Source organism: Pelodiscus sinensis, chromosome 12, assembly GCF_052426305.1.
Source record: "Pelodiscus sinensis isolate ZL-2025 chromosome 12, ASM5242630v1, whole genome shotgun sequence".
Classification (NCBI taxonomy): domain Eukaryota; kingdom Metazoa; phylum Chordata; order Testudines; family Trionychidae; genus Pelodiscus; species Pelodiscus sinensis.
The window spans coordinates 28,143,933-28,169,085 of record NC_143063.1 but is presented as its reverse complement, the minus strand read 5'-3'; the positions used below and the strand labels follow the sequence as shown (position 1 = coordinate 28,169,085).

General features: G+C 40.2%; 2 long non-coding RNA genes across 4 annotated transcripts in view; one reads left to right on the top strand and one right to left on the bottom strand.

The window, feature by feature from the left end:
- The window catches only part of LOC112545491 (uncharacterized), a 191,342-nt gene that overhangs the window by 112,236 nt on the left and 53,953 nt on the right, over nt 1–25,153 (top strand). The gene's annotated exons all lie outside the window — the stretch shown is intronic.
- LOC142831070 (uncharacterized) overlaps nt 1–25,153 on the bottom strand; it is a 57,977-nt gene that overhangs the window by 28,800 nt on the left and 4,024 nt on the right. The window lies entirely within an intron of this gene.

Sequence of the window (25,153 nt, the reverse complement as noted above, 5' to 3'; positions counted from 1 at the left end):
CTTGCAAATGAAGATCTTCCCAAAATACATTTGGTAGGGTCACTGTTCATGAGGCTGTGGTTAAGGTTATATCCTTACTTCTATCCTGAACCCAATCAATGCAATTATTCTGTGACACTGACATAACATACATATTTCCAACTCCGCATTGAATATATTTTACTGTTTTTTAAAGCAGCTATTTTAGGTTCTATACAAAACTGAAAAAATGCTTCACTAACACTTGTGAGCTCCTTTGCCTTTGTTATTGTTCATGAAAAAGAAAAAAAATATCAAGAGGTTATTGGATCTTTAGGGTAGCTTTTTAGGCTTTGAATTCACTCTTCTGGGCATGAGTATCCCTAGAGGATGGAATGTTATTGATAGTGTACTGTAGACCAGGGCATATAGAGTGTGTTTTGCCTTTTATTGGGATAGAGGTGTGGAAAGAAATCCTCTACTTCAGTGTTGTTTCAGGTAAATTGAAATGTGTATTTGAAGGGAAATACTTTGTTTTAATTGGGATCTATATATCCCAATTAAATTGGGAGAGGAAAGACTTATGCAGAGAAAAATTAAGGCTTAGAAATTTCTTCTAACAAGTATTTTTTTTTAAAAAGGTCATTCATCTGAGAGCAGTAATGAACCGTGGAAATAGTTGCATCTCAATCTCCCCAAAATGAGGTTTTGTTTGACTCTGATAAAGATGTTGTTCTCCCCCTTTTCCCCCTACCCCCACAGGATCTAAATCTAGCTTCAGAGTCCAAAGTTCAGCAGTGTTCAGCTCCAGGATGTTGGTTTTAAAGTAATCTCTGGGCAAAAACATAGTTCAGTTCAATGGATAACAGTTTTGAGAGGGGAAAGTACCTATGCATTAGCTAGTTAAGCCACTGGGGTGAGTCAAACATATAACATCTATAGGCTTGCTGGGGAATGGGCCAGCAGCAGCAGCAGCATGCTTTCAAGGAATCTAGAGAGCGAATGGGAAGGAGGTACTTAACATCCAATTCAGGGGAATGACAAAGCTATGTTGTTCTACTCTGCACAGCTCCTGATAAGGCACCCTTCCATGAACTTGGACTAAGATCAACTTCATACAGAGGAAAAGTTGGATTTTGTTAGACTGCAACTGCTACTTTGTAAATGTTATCAGTGAAGGCTGTCATTCAGTCTAGAAGTGTAAATTCTATTATTCTGTATGTGTTGTCAATCCATAACTTGTTGTTAACCACAAGAAAGGAGTACTATTTCTTGTGGTAATTTATTGGAAAGACAAGTGGCTTCCTTTATTATAAATGTAGACATAACTACAATGCCTGTGTTGCTTAGTTTAGTGATAATCAAGAAACAAAGTAGCCATTCAGTAAGTAGAGAATGACAGTCATGGGGGTTGCAAAGTGAGAGAAAGGCGAACTAGGTTCAAGTTTCAATAGGTGAACTCTTTATTGCTGGACCAACGGAGAACTTTATTTTGGCATTTCTCTCCTTTTAACCATAATCCAGTTACTTCTGATGCTAATAGAGTCTTTGCTCCCAATTCTTTTTAGAGGCTGTGTGGCGTTATTTTTGAAGAGCAATATCAGGGCTTTGTGAGTGGTTTACTGCTTTGTGAGTGGTTCCTAATTTTAGGTATGCTATTTCTGAGGCAAGCTAGATCTAGTAGTCATGGAGGCTTCCAGCAAGAAAAAACAAACTGTGGTGCTTGTTCTCAATCAAATACCTTTGTTGTTGAGTTCAAAGCAGTGCTGAACAAAGTGGTTGCACTCTTGACTGTGGTTACAAAGGGAGAATAGAATGAAGCATGCGGGAGGGAGGCAAGTTGGACAGCAGAAAAGTTATATTTTTTGATCAAGGTGTTGTATACAGTGTGCTCCCGGAATTCTCTACAGTTTTCAAGGTTCTATTGTTAATGCAGGGTAATCTCACAAGTGCACTGGTATTTGAATTGAGGTAACTGAGCTGGCTTAAGGCATTGGAAATCTACATGAAAGGTAATATATTTTTAGAAGAACTAAATAGAGTTCATAGCACAATATACTGCCATATTTTTTGTCTAAAGAAACCACTTCTGCTTAGAAATAGAAGAATTTAGAAATGGGCATGGTAAGCTTTCAGTTAAAAACATTATGGTCAACATTTGCATTTTTCCTTGGTGGAATAAAGACAATCAATGGTACGCAGACATACCAGGGTACAAAATATATCGGAGGGACAGAACAGGTCGTGCTGGTGGGGAAGCGGCACTATCTGTGAAAGAAAATGTAGAATCAAGTGAAGTAAAAATCTTAAATGGGGCAAAATGTTGCGTAGAATCTCTATGGATAGTAATTCCCCACACTAATAAGAAGAATATAGCAATAGGGATATATCATCGACCACTTAAACAGGACAGTGATAGTGACTATGAAATGCTAAGGAAGATTATGAAATGCTAAGGAAGATTAGAGAGACTATCAAAATGAAAAACTCAATAATAGTGGGGGATTTCAACTATCCCCATATTGACTGAGTGCACATCACCTCAGGATGAGATGCAGAGGTAACAATTCTTGATACCTTAAATGACTACTTCTTGGAGCAGCTGGTTCTGGAACCCACAAGGGGAGAAGCAATTCTTGATTTAGTCCTAAATTGAGCGCAGGATCTGGTTCAAGAGGTAAATATAACTGGACTATTGGAAATAGTGACCATAATATAATGAAATTTAACATTCCTGGGGTGGGGAAAACACCTCAGCAGCCCAAAACTGTGGCATTTAATTTTAGAAAGAGGAAATACACGAAAATGAGGAAGTTAGTTAAACAGAAATTAAAAGGCATAATGTTAAAAGCAAAATCTTTTCAAGCTGCATGGAAACTTTTCAAAAACACTAAAATAGAGGCCCTATTTAAGGCTGCTTCTAGACTGGCATGATTTTGCACAAATACTTTTAATGGAAAAGTTTTTCCATTAAAAGTATTTGCGCAAGAGAGCATCTATACTGGCATGTCCCTTTGCGCAAAATATTTGCTTTTGCACAAAAGCATCAGTGCCAGTGTAGACGCTCTCTTGCACAAGAAAGCTCCGATGGCCATTTTAGCCATCGGGCTTTCTTGAGCAAGAAATTAATGTGGCTGTCTACTTGCTACTTGCGCAAGAGGGCTTATCCCTGAGCGAGAGCGTCGGAGTACAGGCAGTCCCCGACTTACGTGGATCCGACTTACGTCGGATCCCTAGATACGAACGGGGTGAGGCAACTCCCGCACATGCGCAGCAGCATTCCCGGGGCTCGCTCACCTGGGTCCTAGGATCCTCCTCCTCCTCGGGCCGGCTCCGACTGGGGTCCCGCAGAGCTGCCGGGCAGAGGAAAAGTGCCTCCCCACGCCCGCTGCCCCCCCCCTGCCAGCAACAGGCTGCCCCCTCCCCTGAGCAACAGGCTGCCGAACAGACAAAAGCAGCCTCTCGGCCCCTCCTCCCCTCTATACATGCCGGGCTCCCGGAGCACAGCAGCGTCCCCGGGGCTCGCTCACCTGGGTCCTAGAATCCACCTCCTCCTCCTCCTCTTCGGCAGGCTCCAACTGGCCTCTGCCTGCAGCAGCTGGCCACAGGGACAGGGATCCCGCAGAGCTGCCGGGCAGAGGAAAAGTGCCTCCCCATGCCCGCTGCCCCCCCCCCCGCGGCCTCGCATCCTGCACGCCTCCCCCCTCCCCCCCTGCCAGCAACAGGCTGCCCCCTCCCCTGAGCAACAGGCTGCTGAACAGCAGACAAAAGCAGCCTCTCCGCCCCTCCTCCCCCTATACATGCTGGGCTCCCTGGGCAAACAAAGACTCCACCAAAACAAACAAAGTGCTGGCCTCATTGTGTTAGCAAAAAAAGGACCCTCCTCCTAGAACCCTGGGTGGTGTGTGGAAATAAAGCTATTAGCTCAAAGCATGGTGCAGAGCTGTTTGGTATTTGATGAGTTACTCCTTTAGTTCTGAGTTTGTCACAGGGACAGAAATAGATGTGAAATCTTCTGAACAGGGGAACAGACAGTAAAACAAACATTAGAGGGGAGTTAACCTTTCCCTATGCTATCCAAAACTAAAAAAAATGTTTGGCTAGAGTTTCCCCTACAATATGTACCAGTTCCGACTTACATACAAATTCAACTTAAGAACAAACCTACAGTCCCTATCTTGTACGTAACCCGGGGACTGCCTGTATTTGCGCAAGAACCACTGATTTTTGTACAGTACAAAGTCAGTGTTCTTGCGCAAATACTCGCGGCCATTGTAGACAGGCAGCAAGATTTTTCACAAAAGCGGCCGCTTTTGCGCAAAATCTTGCCAGTCTAGACGCACCCTAAATGTATACTCCAAATAAAAAAAAAAACCCCACACACAATAAGAGAACCAAAAAACTGTGCCTGTGGCTTAACAACCAAGTAAAAGAAGCAATAAGAGATAAAAAGGCATCTTTTTAAAAGTGGAAGTGAAATCTAAGTGAGGAAAATAGGAGTGTAAAGTTTGTCAAATTAAGTGTAAAAATATAATAAGAAAAGCTAAAAAGGAGTTTGAAGAACAGCTAGCCAAAAACTCAAAAGTAATAGTACAATGTTTTTAAATACATCAGAAGCAGGAAGCCTGCTAAACAACCAGTGGGGCCCTTGGATGATAGAGCTGCTAAAGGAGCACACAGAGATGATAAGGTCATTGCAGAGAAACTAAATGAATTCTTTGCTTCAGTCTTCGTGGCTGAGGATATTGCAGAGATCACTAAAACTGAGGCGGCAAATCTGCGGAATTGTCCCAGAATGAGGTGGTGTTAGAGGAGGATTTGGGACAAAATGACAAACTTAACAGTAACAAGTCACTGGGACCAGATGACATTCACCCAAGAGTTCTGAAAGAACTCAAATTTGAAATTGTGGAACTATTAATTGTGGTTTGTAACTATCCTTTAAATCAGCTTCTGTACCTAAGTGCTGGAAGATAGCTAATGTGATGCCAATATTTAAAAAGAGCTCTAGAGATGATCCTGGCAATTACAGACTGGTAAGTCTAATGTCAGTACCGGGCAAATTAGTTGAACTATAGTAAAGAATAACATTGTCAGACACATAGATGAACATAATTTGTTGAGGGAAAGTCAATATGGTTTCTGTAAAGGAAAATCATGCCTTATTAATCTAGTAGAGTTCTTTGAGGGGGTGGTCAACAAACATGTGGACAAAAGGGATCCAGAGGATATAGTATACTTAGATTTCCAGAAAGCCTTTGACAAGGTCCCTCACCAAAGGCTCTTAAGTAAAATAAGTCACGGGATAAGAGAAGTCCTTCATGGACTGATAACTGGTTAAAAGACAGGAAACAAAGGGTAGGATTAAATTATAAGTTTTCTGAGTGGAGTGAGGTAATTAGTGGGGTGCCTCAGGGGTCTGTCCTGGGACCAATCCTATTCAACTTCTTTATAAATGATCTAGAGAAAGGGGTAAACAGTGAGGTGGCAAAATTTGCAGATGATACCAAACTGCTCAATACCAAAGGAGACTGTGAAGAGCTTCAAAAATCTCACCAAACTAAGGGATTGGACAACAAAATGGCAAATGAAATTTAATCTTGACAAATGTAAAGTAATGCACATTGGAAAAAAATAATCCCAACTATACATACGATATGATGGGGACTAATTTAGCTACAACTACTTGAGAGAGATCTTGGAGTCATTGTGGATAGTTCTCTGAAAACATCCACTCAGTGTTCAGCATCAATCAAAAAAGCAAACAATGTTAGGAGTTATTAAAAAGGCATAGAGAATAAGACAGAGAATATCTTATTGCCTCTCTATATAACTATGGTATGCCCACATCCTGAATACGGCATACAGATTTGGTCGTCTCATCTCAAAAAAGATATCCTGGTATTGGAAAAGGTTCAGAAAAGGGCAACAAAAATGATTAGGAGTTTGGAATGGATCCCATATGAAGAGAGATTAAAAAGACTTGGACTTTTCACCTTAGAAAAGAGGAGACTAAAGGGGCATATGATAGAGCTCTATAAAATCATGACTGGTGTGGAAAAAGTGAATATGGAAGTTATTTACTTATTCACACAGTTATAAGAACCAGTGGTCACCAAATGAAATTAATAGGCAGCAGTTTTTTTTTAAAGGAAGGTTTTCTTCACAGAGCGCACAGTCAACCTGTGGAACTCCTTGCCAGGGGATGTTGTGAAGATGAGAACTTTAACAGGGTTCAAAAAAGAGCTAGGTCCATCAATGGCTATTAACCAGGATGGGTAGGAATGGTGTCTCTAGACTCTGTTGTCTGCAAATGGATGACAGGAAGGTGATCATGTGATGATTACCTGCTGTGTTCCCTCCCTTTGGGGCATCTGGCATTGGCTATTGTTGGCGGACAAGATACTGGGTTAGATGGATCTTTTGTGCACTCGTGCACTTGATGACACATGTATTTTCAAATATAAGAACATAAGAATGACCATACTGGTCATTCTTATGTTCTTATATTTGAAAATACATGTGTCATCAAGTGCATGAGTACACATGGGATCTATACAACAATATTAATAACATTACCTCTAATCTATTGTCTTTGAAGTCAATGGCAAGGACCTCATTTTGAATTCAGTGAGATCAGGATTAGCTGTACTGACAAATGTGAACTAAAAAATCATGGGTACAGTCTCATTTTGTACCCCTCACACAACAGTTTAAATATGGAAAAAAGTCTTGTACTGCTTTCTGGAGGTCAGCAAAATCAAGCTGTGTCAAACAGGGACATGAATTCCACAGTCAAGATCATCCTAAGTCAAATTCTGTTCCCAATTATACCAACGTGAATGTAGAGTCACTACATTATCTCAGAGACAGGCGAGGTACTTTGGCTTTAGATAGATGTAACTGAGATCAAAATTTGGCTTCCTGCTTCCAGTTCACCAAAGTTCTAATCTAGGAAATCTAAGAAGGAAATCTCCTATTGATGGCAACTGTTACATATTTAGAAATGTGGCTTTTATTACCTATCTGAGAAACATTCAAAACTTTGAATTGTAACTGGAACAAATCCAGTGCAGTCAACTCAGAGCAAGCATGAGCCATGTGACTAGAATCGTGAACACGGTGAGTAACTATAATAGCAGTCCATATATAGCATACTGTAGAAATAGAATATCACAAAGGCAGGCATAGTGTTTTGTGATTAAAAAGCAAATAATCTGTGGGGAATGAATCATCATTTATCAAGGGAATACTGTAGTTCTGTTCTCATTGAAGCCAGTGGGAGTTTTGCCACCGGCTAGATAGGAAGCAAGATTTAAGTCCTTCAGTGCTTATGAAATACACTGAATGACATTACTAGAAATTGAAGGTCTTTAGGGTTAGCCACGGAACAGGGATAGCACCATGAAAAGGAAATGCAAAGGACCACATACCGGGCTGCCAATATGGCTCAGTGCTGACCCCAGAGAGACCACCTCTAGAATTGAGAGAGTAAGGCTTCCTGTCAGCAGTCCTTACCTTTTGTTTTGAGACTGCCACAAGGCCATCATTTGTGATAGTTTTTTTTAATGTGGACACCGGTCCATTAGTGAAAATACCAACTAATTTAACTTAGCTCTCCAACACCAGTTAGATGGTAACAACTTTTGGTCACTACAAACTTGGATCCAGTTGCATTGTGTGACCTATATTAAAGGCGAAAAGCTCTGTATGCTATTACCTATTCCTTTTAGTTATCCACTCTTTACAGCGTTCTGTACTTTTCTTGAATGGGTTAGATAATATTGCATTAGGATATTAATCCTCACTGTTCATACATACCTTCATATTATCACTCACAAAATCAAATGGCACAATTATAAGCTTGATGACTGTGCCTCCTAATTCAGCACAGGATATTGCAATAGATAGGATGAACAATAGATAGATAGGGAGATGATGCTCTTTCCTGTGGTATGGTGAAACTTTCAGTTTGGTAAAATAATCCAGACTACTTCATCTAAATACACTGTATGCCTTCTACCATTTCTAAAGGCCAAGCCTGACCTGTTGGAATACACATTCAAAATAGCCAATGAGCAATCCCTTTATTATTTATAGCACAATCATTCATAAATGTATTTAAGAAAAAGAAATGATCTATTTTGTACAAGTTCCTTAAAGGGATTCCATTTTAGCTTCAATTGTAATTTTTACCTTTTTTCAGTAGAATTTATTGACACAATGCCTAGCACAGGCCTAGTTTTTGCATCATCCTTTTGTCTGCAAGCATATTCACCAGCCGCTTAATTTGTCATAGCCCTGGAGGTATCAAAACTAATGAGCTTTGTTTGAATAGACTTTTTCCAGTTCATCTAGCACACTTTGGGGTAATCATTCAGTTTCTGTTTGCTTCTGATGTGAAGGATTGTGGGAAATATAAGAAAACAATGGTAAAAAAAAACCCAGTGTAAATTGTTAACAACCACATTCTCTACAAAGCCCTAAAGATGTTATATTTTTAATTTAATTATTTATTGAAGTATTATGAGTACCTTAAGTACAATCATTACTATACAGAAGCACAGAGAATCTGATACACTCATAGCTAATTGAAAAATAGCATTTTAATATGTTGCTTTTTAAAGTAGTTCGTAGCTAACAAATCTTTAAACCATCTAACCTTTCAAGATTTGGAAGTGGACAAGATAATAACCATGAATACATAATATTGCACCAGTTGTGAGGGTTTAAACATCTATTACTGGGATTACATACAGGAATGCCTTTTATTGGTCAGACAATTGCATTTTCATTTTTATAAAACATTTCCCTATACTTGGTATTCTACCACAGAGCATATATATATACAAAAATGGAATCCAGGAGCGTGCATTGCATAAGTAATTTCTGAAAGTGTAAGATACTCTGTAAAACACATGTTTTTGACCTTGAGTTCCTACATAGATTTGTCCTGCTTGTCAGTTAGATCAACAATTGCAAGGTATGTAATTTTGTCCCTGTTGCTCTAGAATAACACCTTTAACTTATAGGAAGATTACAATTACAGCATCAGAAGTTTCAAGTGCTCTTAAAGTTACTGCAATGAGGACAGATTCCTCAGAATCTTTGATTAGTTTCATCCACAAAAACTGGTGAGCCAAGTTCTAAATTTGATTGCTAAGCAGCTTGGTTAGTCTTACTTTTCAACAGCGCATAATGAGGGACTCAGACTTATTGTGCGACACCTTTGCATCAATAAAATATAGCACTTTTAAATATGTCAATGCAATTTAAAGATGGTTATGCCATATGTCCTGTCCTAGGACCTTTTTGTATGCATGCTCATTTCCCAGTACAGGCTGAATAATATGCTTAAAGAGTGATATGAGGAAAGGACAAGGTGGATATTATTATTTTTTGCTTTCTAGGTTATTTACATCTTATTTAGAATGTATTTATAACACATTGGCATATTGATACAGCATGGGTGAGAACTAGCAGGCTTAAGCTCAAACTGAATAAGACAAAAGTAATGTTGGAGGCTCAGTCTAGGTATGACTGAGTCGGAGGGAAAAATGGGATGAAATGAGAGAAGTTCTATTTGTCTGAGCCTGAGGTAATCTTGTATACCTTTAATTATTCAAGCAGCAGTTTGTACATCTGGGATTTGGGGGCTGGGCATTCCTCGATTAGGGCCCTCAGGGCCTACTCACCTAATAAGAGTGGAGCTTAAGTGCTCTTTGGGGAAAGTGTTGTTGATGTGTTTGGGTAGGGGTTGAGGTGTTTGCACTAGTTAACGTGGCTTTGGCTGACGTTGCCATTTTTACTGTAAATCAGGGTTGGCAATAATTTGATAAGTGGACAAGGGCCCCACTCTTCCATGATACTAATGGAGGAGGTATGGGGCTGGGTTGGAGTTTGGGTGCAGAAAGGAGCTTGGGGTAAGGCACTGGAGTGCAGGAGGGTATGTGGGATCTAGGAGGAAGTTTGGGTCAAGGAGGGGGTTGTGACCTGAAGCAGGGTACTGGCATGCGGGGTCTGGAAGGGAGTTGTGACCTGGGGCAGGAGTGCAGAAGGGTGATTGGGCATAGAGGTTTGGGGGTTCAAGATCTGAGAGGGAATATGGGTGCTAGAGGGGGGTGCAGAGGGTTTGGGTTACACAGGATAGCATGCAGATGGGGGGCAGCGGGATGGGGGGGTAGAGAGGAGCTGGGATACCAGAGGTAGGGTCTAGATGGGAGGTGTTTTCCTGAGTAGCTCCTGGCCAACAGCCAAACAGGTTGGTTCCTCAGCCAGGTCCCTGTACGTTCCTCAGCCAGGTTCCATGCCCCTGCACGTTGCTCAGTGTGTCCAATTGCAGGGGCCATCTACTGCTTGGAATGCTCCAAGTCTGGAGGAGGGAAAAGTGCTTCATGCGCTGCCTGTCCTGCAATCAAGCAGTTCCCACTGGCTGGTTTCTGACCAATGGGAGCTGCAAGATTATGTTGGGGGCAAGAGGAGTGCACAAAACTTCTCTCCCTCTCTCCCTGTGCTCACAGCATTCAGAGAAAAACATGGGGCTGCCTTCAGGAGCGGGACAGGCAGGGAGCCTGGCTGAGGTTCCCATTGTGCTACAGGCCAGATGTGGCCCTTGGGCCATATTTTGCCCATCCCTGTTGTAAATGTTGCTAGAGATTTAAAGGGAGGGAATAATAGTAATGAATGTTATTGTATACCTCCATGGAGACATGTTACATATCTACTGCATCAGCTAGCTATTTCATGTGTGTGTAAGGACCAAATCCTGAAATCTTAAACCAGATTTGATTTAATAAAGATTCAAGGAAAACAGTTGATATCAGTGAGGGTATGTCTACACTTGCACCCTAGTTTGAACTAGGGATGCAAACGTAGGCATTTGAAATAGTCAATGAAGCGGGGATTTAAATATCCCACGCTTCATTAGCATAATCTCGCCGGTGTGTTACTCCGATCAACAGCTGTTTCGAAAGTGAAAGTGCATGTTGGGACGTGTTAGTTCAAACCAAACACCTTGGTTCAAACTAACATTACTCCTCAAAAAATGAGGAGTAATGTTAGTTTGAACCAAGGGGTTTGGTTCGAACTAATGTGTTCCGGCATGCATTTTCACTTTTGAAACAGCTGTTGATCGGAGTAACACACTGGCGAGATTATGCTAATGAAGCGTGGGATATTTAAATCCCCGCTTCATTGACTATTTCAAATGCCTACGTTTGCATCCCTAGTTCAAACTAGGGTGCAAGTGTAAACATACCATAAGGGAATGAATGAAATTGAATAGGGATATCAGGATTTAGCACTTAGTTTTTGTTACAGAAAAGCAAAGAAACAAAATATTTCTCCATGGAGCACTGAGAGTGTACTTGGGGGCTATACATGTGTATAAAATATATAGTCTCTGCCTAGAACAGTTTACAAGCTGGTTCAGATGCCTCATATTCACCTAATTTATGATGGCACAAACTCATTGGATTATTATTTTTCAGGAAGTACTTTCCCTTCCCTTTTATTGTTCTTCTTTAAATTTACAGGAGCAGAAAGTAACTTTAAACTATTGTCCACATTGTATGAATGAGGTGAGTTTTATATGTGGTTCCCAGTTCCAAACCTCAGGAGTAAGGAGTAAGATTTATTTTAAAAGAATCTAATATTTTTTAAAAAGATAATTTGTTCTAATAACCTCTTCCTGGACTTGTATTATATGGCCAGAAAGTGTCAAAACACAGCCCTACATTTGCATCATGTCACTCAGCCTGAAGCCATTCAATACACAAATGGTTAGATGTTTAATCATAAACTTTTTGTATTTTTTCAGAGTTTAGAAAAATGTGCCCCAAAATTAATGGAATCGCACCAGGGATGAATTCAGTCTGGTGGCCTCTTCATGCCTGAATCCAAAGGGTTCCATTTTTCCAAAACATGTGTGTAATTCCCCATGATCTATCTGGAGATTCTTATACTGAATACACTATAATTCTATGTTCTAAGACATCAGTGAGTACAATGCTAGAACACATAGGAAGCTTGCAAAACATCAACATTATATTTGTGTTTATAAATATTAAAGTGGTAGTTTCATGAGAAAAGAGTGTTAAAATATTAAATATTGTTGTCCATTCTTTATCATGACATGTTTTCAGTGCACTTTACTTTTCATTTCACCATTTCTATCTCTCTCTTTTAAAACATTTACTTTAAGCATTTACTTATTGTACACTCCAGTTCCAAGTCTTCTGTGGAGGAGAGGCGGCTGAGTGGAGCTGTGTTATCTCTTCTTTTATGATTTTACACTCACAAACTGTTAAAAGCAGGGATAATTTTTGTGGAATCTCTGCATAGCAAGACAGTCCAGTACAGAGCCTCCACCAGACTTTTCCAAGCACCATAGAAAACTGGATGAGGAAGAAATGCTATTGTGCTAAAACATTTGTAGCTCAACTGCATGGTTGAATTGGGCAATCTGTCACAGAAATAGTGGAAACACTTGGGAAGGAGGTTGAGGCTACAAACACTCTTATGTGTGAAGGGGAACTAAATTAACTTAGAAGAGGATGGTGTGCCACTTGTCTATAGAGGCTGCAGAATGGTGATGAATTTCAACATTTGTTCTGGGAAAAGGGGGAAGGAGAAGGCTGCTGATTTGTTTCATGCAAATATCCTTCCTTCCTTCTCTGACCATTGCTCTCTGGCCTTCAAAACTCCGCCTTAACTTTCCGCTTCTCATTCCTTTACCTGTAACCTGAATAGCCTTTCCTTTCTCCTCTAGCCTCTACCAGTTTAAAAATGAGTTTATGGCTTAGTTGTATCTCAGTTTTGGTGCAGCTGAGTCTGGGACAAATCTGGATTTCTTGCATTCTGATGTGACCCTCACTCTACTGAGCACTACAATAAGGATGTAATAGTGTAGGGCTACGTCTACACTGGCCCCTTTTCCAGAAGGGGCATGTAAATTTCACCAGTCGTCGTAGGGAAATCCGCGGGGGAAGTAGGAATAAGACCCTCCGGAAAAGGGCACTTTTTCTGGAGGATCGGGGCCAGTGTAGACGCTCTTTTCCGGCTTTTTTAAAAGCCGGAAAAAAGCGGCGGACATTTTTATTTAAATGCCGCGGGGGATATTTAAATCCCCCGCGGAATTTCCCTACGACGACTGGTGAAATTTACATGCCCCTTCCGGAAAAGGGGCCAGTGTAGACGTAGCCTAGTTGATTAACCAATAAGCAAAAGTTTATAAGTTAATGCTATATACTACATGCATTCCCCGCCCTTTTTTTAGGAGGCTAGCCAGCAGCCCGACTTAGACCTGGCTCATGTTGGGTCCAAGACCTACCTCCACTGCAGCTCTACATTTAAAGTGTATTAGGAGCCGGGGGGGGGGGGGAGGGGGGCGGCGCGGGGCAAGCAGTCCAGCTGTGTTCCAGATCACACTGGGTCCAGGAGGTCAGCACCCCTACCCATCCCCAACAGTGGTTCCTGCCACCTTGTGTTGCTGCCTCGTGAGGCAGCAGCTTGGAGCGACAGGCAGCCGATCCATGAGCAGAGTTGGTTTTTTAAATTGACTCCCCTCACCAACCAGCACCCACCTGGCACCCTGTGCTGCTGCCTCTGATACAGAGGCAGCAGCGTGGAGTGGCAGGGTGCTTCTTGGGAGAGGGGCAAGAGCATGCTGGCTGCCAGCCCCACCCTGATGTACTATAGAATAGTCGAATAACCAATAAGAATTAATGAGGTAAATAGACTATTCAATTAATTGATATTTAACAACCCTACACTAGAATACTTAAAAATTCAAGACATGAGATCAAATTGATTTACCCATCAGTTAAATTGCCTTGAGGTTTTGGAATATTTGACTTTGGAAAGTTATGCTGATAGTGGGAGGGAATGATAAAATTAATACTGGTAACAGCACTGGAACTTGTGCAGTTAGACCCTTAGAGGGACCAGGTGGATGAGGTCATATCTTTAATTGGATCATATTGTGTTGATGAGCGAGCTTACAAGATCTCTTTTTCAGGTCTGGGAAAACATAGTGCCTCATCTAAATAAAAGGTTGAACATATTATTTAGCATAAGTAGTTAACAAACATTTCAAAGGCCCATGGAAGGTGAAATAGTCCATAAATACATCTTCAGTCATAAATGGAGAAAGGAAGGGGGGGGGGGAAGGCAGGTAGGGAGGTAGTTAGTAGATTATAGATTGTTCTAATAAGATATAAATCCAGTGTTCCTATTCAGTCCATGAATTTTAGTATCTACCAAAGTTAGGATTTTAAGATCTCAGGCTAGTCCTTTGAAGATCTAGAACAGATTTCTTTTCAGGATGAGGACTAAGGTGTCAGGCATATAGTGATCACTTTTTGAAAAGCTTTCAGGCACAAGTGATATGGTGCCTTTTGTTGGTTTCCTGTGTGAGTTCATTTGAGAGCACAGTAACTGGTTTCATCCACATAGTTGTTGGGGCATTTAGTGCATTGAATGAGATACACCTAGTGCTCATCTGCACTGAAAAGCTGCACCCACCTCTCAGCACTGCTGACTGGGCCCTTAAAAGTCTGGTTGGCTGCCAGCAGTAGGAAAGGCAGGGTGCAGCTCCTGGAAAGCTGCCAACATTTCCCACTGGCTTCTAGGCATAGGGGAAGCCACGGGGGCTCAGCGTGCTTCCCCTACTGTGAGGACCAACTCCACAGCTCTCAGTGGCCAGGAACCATGCAGGTAGGGGCAGACAAAAATAAAATGTCTCGCGCCCTATGAGCAGACTACCCTGATGGGTTACATGCTGAAGGTTGCTGATTCCTGGTGTAAATAGTGTCTTTTCTGAAGCACAAGAGCAGTACAAATGCAGTATCTTAATTGTAGGCAAGCCCTTACTCCAGCTGTGGGTCTACTGTTAGCCCTGAAGGCCACATCTGGTTAGGGAAACTTGTATGGTGGGCTCAGGGCAGGGGTTGAAGTGTGGGAGGGGGCTTAAGGCGGAGGGTTGAGGCACAGGGGTGATGGAAGGAAATTGGGGTTGGGGTGTGGGAGATTTTGGGGTGCGGGCTCTGCTTGGGGCCGGCTTATCTCAGGTGGTTCCCAGTTGGCAGCACAGTGGACTATGCCACTCCCGGAAGTGGCTGGCATGTCTGGCATTGGCTTTTGTGGGTGGGTCGAGGGGTCAGCCAGCTCTGTGTACTGCCCTTGCCTACAGGCATCGTCCCCCTCCTCCCTGCAGCTTCTGTTGGCTGAAGTTTCCAGTTCCTGGCCAATCAGAGTTGTGGGGATGGTGCCAGGCCCCAGCTGGTGAGACAACACTCAGTCCGCTACCCTACCACCCTCCAGGCTGGAGACATATGCTGGCCACTTCTGGGACTGGCATTAAGCTTGCCTTAGCCCCACTAAGCCGCCGAATGGTAATCCTAAAGGCCAGATTAGAAGCCCTGATGGTCTGGATGTGGTTCACAGGCCATAGTTTGCCTACCTCTGCTTTAGACCCAGCCTTGCTTTCAGCAACTAAAACATTACAGAAATAATCTTAACAGAAGTCAGTTTAGAGGTTGCAATTGACCATATAGCCGTACTTATCCTAGAATTAGTGCCCAGATTACAGCAGCTACAGTGCCAAAGTGCCAGAGTAGGTATGATATAGGCATTTTTACCATTGTGTTATGTAAACCTGTGCTAAGCTTCAGCACTTAATCCTGTTTGCTTCACTTGCTTAACTCACAAATTGTCCATAGCTGCCATAATATGGGTACTAATTTTCTTAGTGTATATGCACCCTTAGTTGTTTATAGGTTACAATATCAGAAACTCCAACCACAACAGAAAATTAATTTTTCTTTGTTAGTTGTTTCAATAAAGGTTATTATGTTTTTAAGCAATTAATTATGAATTTGACAATTACTTTTTGGGCAGTTTGTGTCAAAGTACTTAAGGTTTTACAGTGCTTAGTAAAAGATTTTTTAATTAGTAAATTTTAAAGTTATTTAGGATTTGTAAAATACATTTTATAAAGATACTTTGATAAAATATTATATAAGAAGTAGAATTTTTCTTAAACAAATGGTCTTTTCTTTATATTGACCCAAAGAAGAAACAAATGGGAAGAAGGCCTGAAAGAGATGATTTTAAAAGAACACAAACTTTTTTGTTAGTTTTTAATTGTAGAAATTTGGTTATGCATTGAATTTTTGCTGAAAGTATCCATGAATGACTAGCGAAGAAAGTAGTAACCTTATATACACCAGAAAAATGAAAAATGAATAATTTGAGAGGAAGTGATTTTTATTCACACCATTTAAACATTTTTTTTAAAAAAGAAGACAGTTACTTAAATATCTAGCAAACATTTGGAAGAAAAGCTTTTGTGTTAGAGATCCAACTCTGTTCCTTCACTTAAGAATGGTGAGTCACATTGCTTATCTCTGGATTCTCTAAGGGATGCATCTGGCAAAACAAGTAAAAACCAATTTTTTAAAAAAAAGATAACCTTTCAGATGTTTTTATGCTATACAGGGAATCCAAAGAAACCAAAAAAGGCCACAGCTAAATTTCTTTTCTTCAGGTCACCTCCAAACTGCCAAAAGAAGAACAAAATATTTTGTGATTTTTTTTTTTTGGAAGTATGGATCAATTACTCACATAAATCTTGTTTATTTCATGGCGAGTATTTTCATGAGTTCAATAAGCAAGATTTGCTTCTGATGTGCTGTCTGTCCTGCAGGGTGAACTCATGCTTTGGTGTGAGTTGTTGGTGCTTGGTGGAGGCAAAGAAGGAAGTGGTGATATAGGATGTGATCCAGAAAGAACTTTGAGAACCCTCAATGTCTACTTACACTAACAACTTGTGGGGACTCAGCATCTTGCAAAATTGGATCAGCTATGGAGTAAAGTTTGCAAGACCAACTCAAAAGATGTATCATATTGCAGCATCAATTGACCCTTCAGTACAATCTTTAGTTTGGAAGCCCACTGATCTACTGGTTTGTCCGTTTCTGGAATAGGGAAAGGTGGCAAGAAGAAAAGTAACAGTATTTTTTTTTTTTTTTTTAAAAAAGGATTATCAGTGAGAGAGTGGTTTGAAGCATTTGCTGCAGCTGAATGATGTTCTGTAAAGCTGGCACAGATTACAGCAGCATTGTTGAGCTGGCATAAACATACAGAGTACAGTGGACACTGACTGACGTTGGCAGGAATCAGCTTTAGGGAATCCTGCTTCAGCGCGACATGTCTTGCTACTTCTCATAGTTGACACCATAGCAATTCAAAGGAATCAAAGATGAGAAGCATGAAATGGAGGTATGCTTTGGATGAACTAAGATGAAACATTTATCTTTTTTAGCTGGAAGTGGAATTGGATATTAATTCTTAAAGTAACATCAAATATGAAAAAAACTAATATTAAGAAAAGGCAATAAATACCAGGCTAAATTAGAAAAGATTCCTTTTATTAGCATTTATACTACCATAGTGTTATAATCCCATGGGGCAAAAATAAAAGTAGGTCTGTATGGGAAACGTTTACTAGGAATTGTGGATGTCTTACTTTATTCTAACATCTGGACATGAATATGAAATTTGTTGCTAAAAATTGTGTATCACTGTAGAACTCATATAAGATGCACTGGACAGTTAAATGGAATTTTTTTTATCTCTAATCTTACAAAAGATTTGTATAAATTACCTTATAAAAACATTGTAATGGAGAAAAGTAGTACCAAAATTAAAGCAATAGCAAAACTGTCAGAAGAACTGAGGAAGCCTAGATAGCATGCCAGATGCTTCTTGAATTTTGATTACTGTACATGTATTTTCTAAAATTCAGACACAAACTGTAAAGTGTATTATTAACGGATAGACTAGGATAAATTTACAAATTGTAAATTATACTTTTCTTCCTAATTATTTATGATGATAATAAAGTGACTAAATTCTAGGGTTTGAGGTAGATGCTTATCATTTTGGGGTTATAATATACATGCGGCATGTACAGTTCAGAATTACAGAAAGCCTGTCAGACTTGGTTTTCTTTTGTGTAAGAAAATGAGATGTATTACTGAGAACATGAAGATTCCACATATTTCAGAAGGATGAGCTTAATGAGTATGAGGGATTTTTTTTTTCATCTGAGGTGATAAAAGGCAAAATGTGCTTATTTGGGGTAGCATCATATATAGGCACTTGTTTTATATTTTACAAACTACAAAAGAGGTCTGCACATTGTGAATATCACGCTGACTGCTTAATTCGCCTCTTACACCAACTGTCTAGGCAGAGCATCTTTGTGGGTTCTCTAACCAGTGACACTTCCCTCTTAGTGGACAATCATGGCCCAATTTTCTCTCACTGAACCTCTAAAAACACCTTTGATTTGCTGGGAGCTGTTACATCCATCCAAATCACAGTCGATTTTCCCTTTTCTTGCAGCTACAGAAAATGTTTCAGGGTAGAAACATCCCATTTGCATTTCTTCCCCTGGCACAGTATTGAAGATGGTGTTATGGATGAGGAGCATAGGATGATTTGGGGTGGTCACCCCAGACCCTGTGCTTTGGAGAGGAGCAACCAGGCAGCCTACTCTGCTCCCCCACCGCCCACTCTCATCCTGCTGTGTTTGGCCTCACTGCAGCAGTGGGAAGCAGAGCGCCCTGGCTCTGTGTTCTGCTTCCCACCACTGCAGAGAAGTGGGGCACAGTGGGCCAGGAAAGGATGTCAGGAGTAATTTAGTATGCTGCCTGGACACTCTGGATCCTGCCACCACTTTGAATCCCTGGCTCACGTTGCTTGGGAGATGGGGTGGGAAGCAGCATGGACTGGGACACCACTTCCTGCAACTCCCATTGGCCAGGAATGGCAATCTGTGACCAATGGGAGCAGCGATCACTGGTACCTGTGGCCGTACAAATAAATATAGCAGTGGGGGGCTCGCCAGGAGCAAACACTGGCTCCGGCCTGTGGGCTGGTATTTGCTCACCCCTGATCTAGGGGCACATTGAGGTAATTAATTCATAAAGCAGACAAATGGGTCTTGGGCCTTCACATTTTCATCGCCCTGAGGAGGAGACATTTATTGAAGAATGCATGTCCAGTGGCTGCTGTACTGAATTACCCATCCTTCTGTGATCAGGGGGTGTGTCTGTGTGTGTGTGTGTGTGTAATTTTATATTTATTTCCTTTTCCTCCAAAGCTTTTTGGGACATATTGCTTTTTATGTTTTTAAGAGATGAGGCTGTGATGGCACAGGTTGTCAGGAAGAAATCAGAGCCATTGGTATTCAGGCTGTTTTGGGAGACGCATTGGGCATTAGCAAAACTGAACATGAGTAGTCTAGCATCTAGTTTCTTTCTCTTCATATTTTTGTGTTATGATTTCATTCTCCCCATGCAGGCGTGGACCGTGGATGAACATTATTTTCTGGGCAAAGAATAGAACTGCCAGCCCTCATATAGAAGCACCATGGGGTTTTTGCATTGGCAAAGGTTACCTCAAGTGTCAGGGAGATGAGGTGGGACCATTTTGTGGCTTTCCATATGAAGGGGGCCTACTGGAACTTGATGTGGTCCTTGTACATTTGGGCAATAATGATCTTGAAGCTTTGGATGTGTCTACACTAGGCCCTGGTGAGTAAAATCACATGTGACTGAACTTATTTAAAAATGTAGGGGAAGCTTTTGTAAAGATGACGGGGTTACTAGAAAAGGAGGATAATTTCAGTTTATAAACTACCTGGTTTGTTGATGATGGGCTATGCTAAATTTTATGGTGGTAATATCTCAGCAGCAGGGCATTGACTGATAGATTCCTCTGGATATTTTTAGTAAAAGTCAGACAAAGCTCACAAGCTTCTGTAAATTTTTTGTTTGTTGTGCACAATCTATCTGAGACTTTTACTGAAAATACCCATGACAAAATCTTGACCTTAGTTATGTGTGTGACATTTTGGAACATTCAGGGGTTTTGTGTGATTGTCCACAGATTTTCTGTCTTTTGCAGAGTGCAATCAGAAATTGTCACTCTCTTACCGTGGCACCCAATTCCGGCATGAATTGGTGCTGTGAATAGTTTGCTGAGGAATTGCTAATGAAGTGATGGCATTCTCTAGGTTTTTGGGCAAGGGGAATTTAGGGATGTCATAAACTCTTAATAGGGCCTGTGGAATCATGTCAGAGGGTAGATAATATCTTAAGGACTAGAGGATTTAGTGTGGGGTCCAGCCCAGTATCCTGCTTTGGGTGGGCTGGATGGTTTCATTTGGCCCAATGGCTTCTTTCTCTGATCTTTTGCTCTGCAAAAAGTTGGATCAGTGGTTTGACTTCTGTTTGGACAATTGACTATGCCTACTCTGTACTACAGAGAACACACATTTCCCCTTCACTGATTATCTTGTGTTGAATTTTTTTAAGTCGCAACCTCTGTGCCATGCACTTAATTTTTAGGGTTATATATGCTTTTTCTGGGGGCATTCAGAAAAGACTCTCTGGCCCCTGGATTCTGAATGCCTCATAAATTCTTTTTTATGGCAGTAAATATTTTTGTAACACAGCGTGCTTATTTAATGTAAGCGGGTTCCTGAGATACCGTTTGAAATGGGACTCAGCTTTATTGGAATAGCCTAAAGAACTGAATAAATTCTCTAAGCCAATTGTATAAAAATGCAAATTTAAGGCAGCAATTAAAAACAGATAGAAATTAGAGATTTGGATTTTGCAGAGCAAGCTTTCCACAACCATTGCCAGATTACTGTGCAATTTATCTGGATTCTGTCAGTGATATTCAGACTAGATTTTGATAAAGAGCAGCAAATGTGTCCCTCTGTAGCTCCTGTGACTTGCTTCAAATTTCATTCAAGTTGAAGTGTCTGTACAATCCTTTGAATAATTAGGAGTTAATCATTTGTACTTCACAGCCTCTGATAGGCCTTAGAGTTGGGGGGGTGGGAACAGATTTGGCTTTTTAATCGCCTTGTATATTGTACTGCTAGAGATAAATGACACAGACTGTCTGAAATCTACATTCTTGCTTCTGATGCAAAACTGTAATTAATTTTGTGCAGTGTTTCAGAATTGATCGTGGTCACTTGAATTTCTAATTTTTCATTCACTTCAAAGACCTTTTTTTAGAATGTGCTTAGAGTATGTGAATGCTCTCTGATGCTAATGTACTAAATGACTGTTTTACGCCTCTTTTTCAATAAGGTGAAACAGAGGTCAAGGCACATGGCTTGTGTTTATCTCTGTCTCCGCATGCTTCAGGATATATCTTCTGACTTATAGGAAATACAATCAAAATTTATTAAATTATATCTAAATGCTTAAACTACACAGTATTCACTTCTGTGCCTTGTAGAAATCCAAGAGGGTTCATTCATGACTCCTATTCAGTATAAAACAATTAAGCACAATTTAGACAATAATTACCCTAATTAACTACACTCTAATGTTTGCATTCAAGATTATAGAAAAATTGTATCAGTTCCCTATTTAAATAATAACAAGTCTCCCTAATTTCTATGTATTGATAGTAGTTGTATGTGCTTCTTTGTTTGGTATATTTCACTGTAAAAATATTTGTCAGTGAAAGATTGAACAATATGAATGAATTTGATTATGCCATTGTCAAAAACCCCATGCATCACAATTTCTTGTTTTTAATCACTACTGTAAACCTCACTGCCTGAGGGCATAGTTTTAATTTGGGTGCCTTACTAATGAAAAGAAAAAAATAATTGTTTTGCCAGGATTTAATAATAAGCAATAAAATCAGCCAACCAGATTTTACCTCTGCATTCAATCTCTTTTTTATTATAAAACATTTTTGTCCTTTTTTTAGATTACAGGCGTAGATACCGAACATTTTACTAATAAATATTTCAGTTTGCTTATGAAGGCTAATGCTGTCATCTGAATATGGAATTATATTTCTTTCATGCTTCATTATCATTTCATGGTAGTAATGACAGTGAGGCGATGGAATATTTACAGGCTTTTCAGAAGACATTTATCCAATACATTTCCCTGAAGGGCACCTAGGCTTAAAGATACATTATCCTTTTATAAAACACTGCCCAGAATCCCAATTTCTGAATCAGCCAATCAGAACTTGTTTTGCAGCAGTTACTGGTAAAACCCTAAAGCCAGACTCATATTAATCCTGCGAATCTATGGGGGAAGGAAGGGGAAGAGGCGCCTAGGGGAAAAAATTGTTCTCACTTTTGAATCATCAGAGTTGATTCTTGGAGTAAAAAATATTATTTCTCTACTATTGCTTCAGTTTATCAAATGTATAATTAAAACATTGTACTGAAACTGGATAGATTGTAATGGCAGAGGATGGGAAGGTTCAAGTGTATACAGGTATCTTGTAGTTAAAACATATGGCTTTTAGAGTTGTAGATTAATTTATATTAATGTCATGTCTATTCCATGTGTGTTCTTGTGCAATCCAGAAATTCTGTGATCCTGATGCAATATATGGACATAAGGCATAAAGCCATTGCTTTTTAATACTGCTGGTGTATTCTTTTGGTTTCCCAAGAGATCGATAATTGAGCCATCTCACTATGAGCCAAGGTTATTTTGGTTGCTTTCCGTCAGTTGATCATAGTAACTCCTCATTTCAGTATCAGATATTTTTCTAATTCAGGAGAAAACAGTAGTTAACAATTGTTATCTTCATATAGTCTCTTTCACCCTAAAGTTTCAACAGCTACATAAATTGTGACTAGGTCTGCACTACACTTTTTTCCAATTTTTTTTTTTTTTTGGAAGAGGGTTTTCCAAAATTTGGCCCATCTACACTTTTTTCTAAAGATTCTGTATTCCCTTAAAAATGAGGTTTACGGGATCTTTCAAAAAAGGGTTTTATTTTCGAAAGATCCCTATCTAAACTGCCGTTTTTTTTTAAAAAGCCCTGTTTCGAATAAAAACGACGTCTGCCATTACGCAAATGAAGTGCAGGAAATTCAAATACTGGCTTCATTTGCAATATTAACATGCCTAATTTACATCCCTTTACTGAAAAGGAATGTAGTCTAGACACATCCTTAAACTGCATGCAGCTTGCTTCACCTACCTGATAGGTTCAATGGGCTGAATTTGACCCTTCAGGGATTTTGATGTGTGGTTCCAGGGAATTTAAATCTACAAAGTTTACCATTAAAAATTATCATGGACTAGGTGATATGGCACACAGCCATGTGACATACACAGGTTTTCTTATTCTTATTATAGGGGAAATGGCAGTATCTGCTAGAAAATGGTGACCTTTTAAAAGGTGACCAATCTTTTTAGCTCAGTGGTCAGTCTTCTCCAAATGAGATTCAAATGACCAGGTGTCAGAGTTAAGTATAGTTTCTCTGATTCAAAATACTTAAAATGGACATTTGACAAAGAGGGTTCTGACTCTTTAAGGTTTCAGCTCTGCACCTACTGGCCTAGACACACTTACTAATGGAAAGGAACTATTGCATAACTTGTGGCTGAGACCCTATGGTTAGAGAGCCTGCCAAGGGAGTGGCTGCAGTTGCCTTGCATCATAGTCTGCTTGGCTGTGCCAGAGGTCCCACATATGTCTAGTACTGCTGAAAAGTGAGTGGCTGTGGCCTGGGAGGAATCACCTACAATGAAGGCAGTCTGCAGAGCTGTTGATGCTTTTTGGCAGCCTCTTCCAGTGCTTCTTGTGGAAACTGTAAGCTGTAACAACAGCAAGAGTGCCTGTGCTCCACAAACGGTACATTTTAAAATCTTCTTCTTTCATGTGTTGAGCTGCATGTAAGGGAATATTTTCAGCTGGTTTAAACACCATCCCTTTGCACAGACTAAAATAATTGCTTTTGAAAATATGAGTATATGCTCTCCAACTTCCTTTTTTTTATACCAGAAGACAGGCAGTGAGGGGTACATGTCCCTCTGATGATGCAGGGAAGTTTAGGTTGGACATTAGGGAAAAACTTCCCAACTGTCAGGGTGGCTAGGCACTGGAATAAATTGCCTAGGGAGATTGTAGAATTTCCATCATTGGAGATTTTTAAAGAGCAGGTTAAATAAACACCTGTCAGGGATGGTCTAGATGGTGCTTGGTCCTGCCATGAGTGCAGGGGACTGGACTTGATGTGCTTTCTAGGTTCCTTCCAGTTTTAGTATTCTGTGATTGTATGTGTACCCCAAAATGAGATCCCCCAGTTTCTACCAAGATATGCCTCGTAAAATGAGGTTTACAGGCTAAGGGATCAGCCGACAAAGGCTTTCTTTGTTGCCTGATCCCCGTCTTGATAGCCGCTTTTTGCCAACAAACTGCTCAGTAGGCAAAACACGGTGGCCATTTTTATTCAAATGAAGCATGGGAGATTTAAATCCATGCTTCATTTGCAATGTCGGTGTGTCTAATTTACATCCTTCTGGCGACAGAGGGATGTAGTCTAGACATATCCAATATGTTTTGGATTCTTTGACTGACCTGATCTATAGGCAAAGAAAATGAAGGTCCATATTTACATATAAGCAGTACACAGGGTCACCAAGACAACGTGTGGATGAGATGGCAAGAAACAGAACAATTAACATTTAAGCAAACACCAGTGGGGGGAGGGAGGAAGCATGGAACCTCCGTCAACATCATACTTCATGTCACTTTCCACATAGCTTGAATAAACTTTACTTTGAGAGGTAACCCTCCGCATCTATTTCAAAGATTTACTGGTCTATAAATACAGGGGAGCTGAACCTGAGATGAATTTAATCAGCTGAATTACCTATGATGAAATTACATGAATAATTAATAATATGTATTCTAGTCTATGACCAGACAGGAAAGAAGGTGTGTGTATATATTTATTTACTGGTAACCCATAAAAATTCAGAATTGGTGGAATTCAAACTTTGGAAGTCCTATTTACATACAAGGATGGGAAGGAAGGGAAAAAGACCATGAGGTCATTCTGCCTCATGAAGCAAGGTCATTGAACACTGGAAGATATAAACAAGGACAGAAGCTATCTTTGGCATCCATCACTAGAGAAATTCCAGGGAACAGAGCTTGTGACTGAGAGAGGGAGACGTTGAAGTCTCTGGGAATGGAATATGGTGAGAAACCATCTTGAACAAAGTCTGCATCTTGCTAGATTAAGCTTTAGACATTTAGATGTGTTTTCCACTTCTATTTCCTTGTAACTAGTGTTATAAAATGCTGATGAATAAGTTAACCATTTACCAACTAA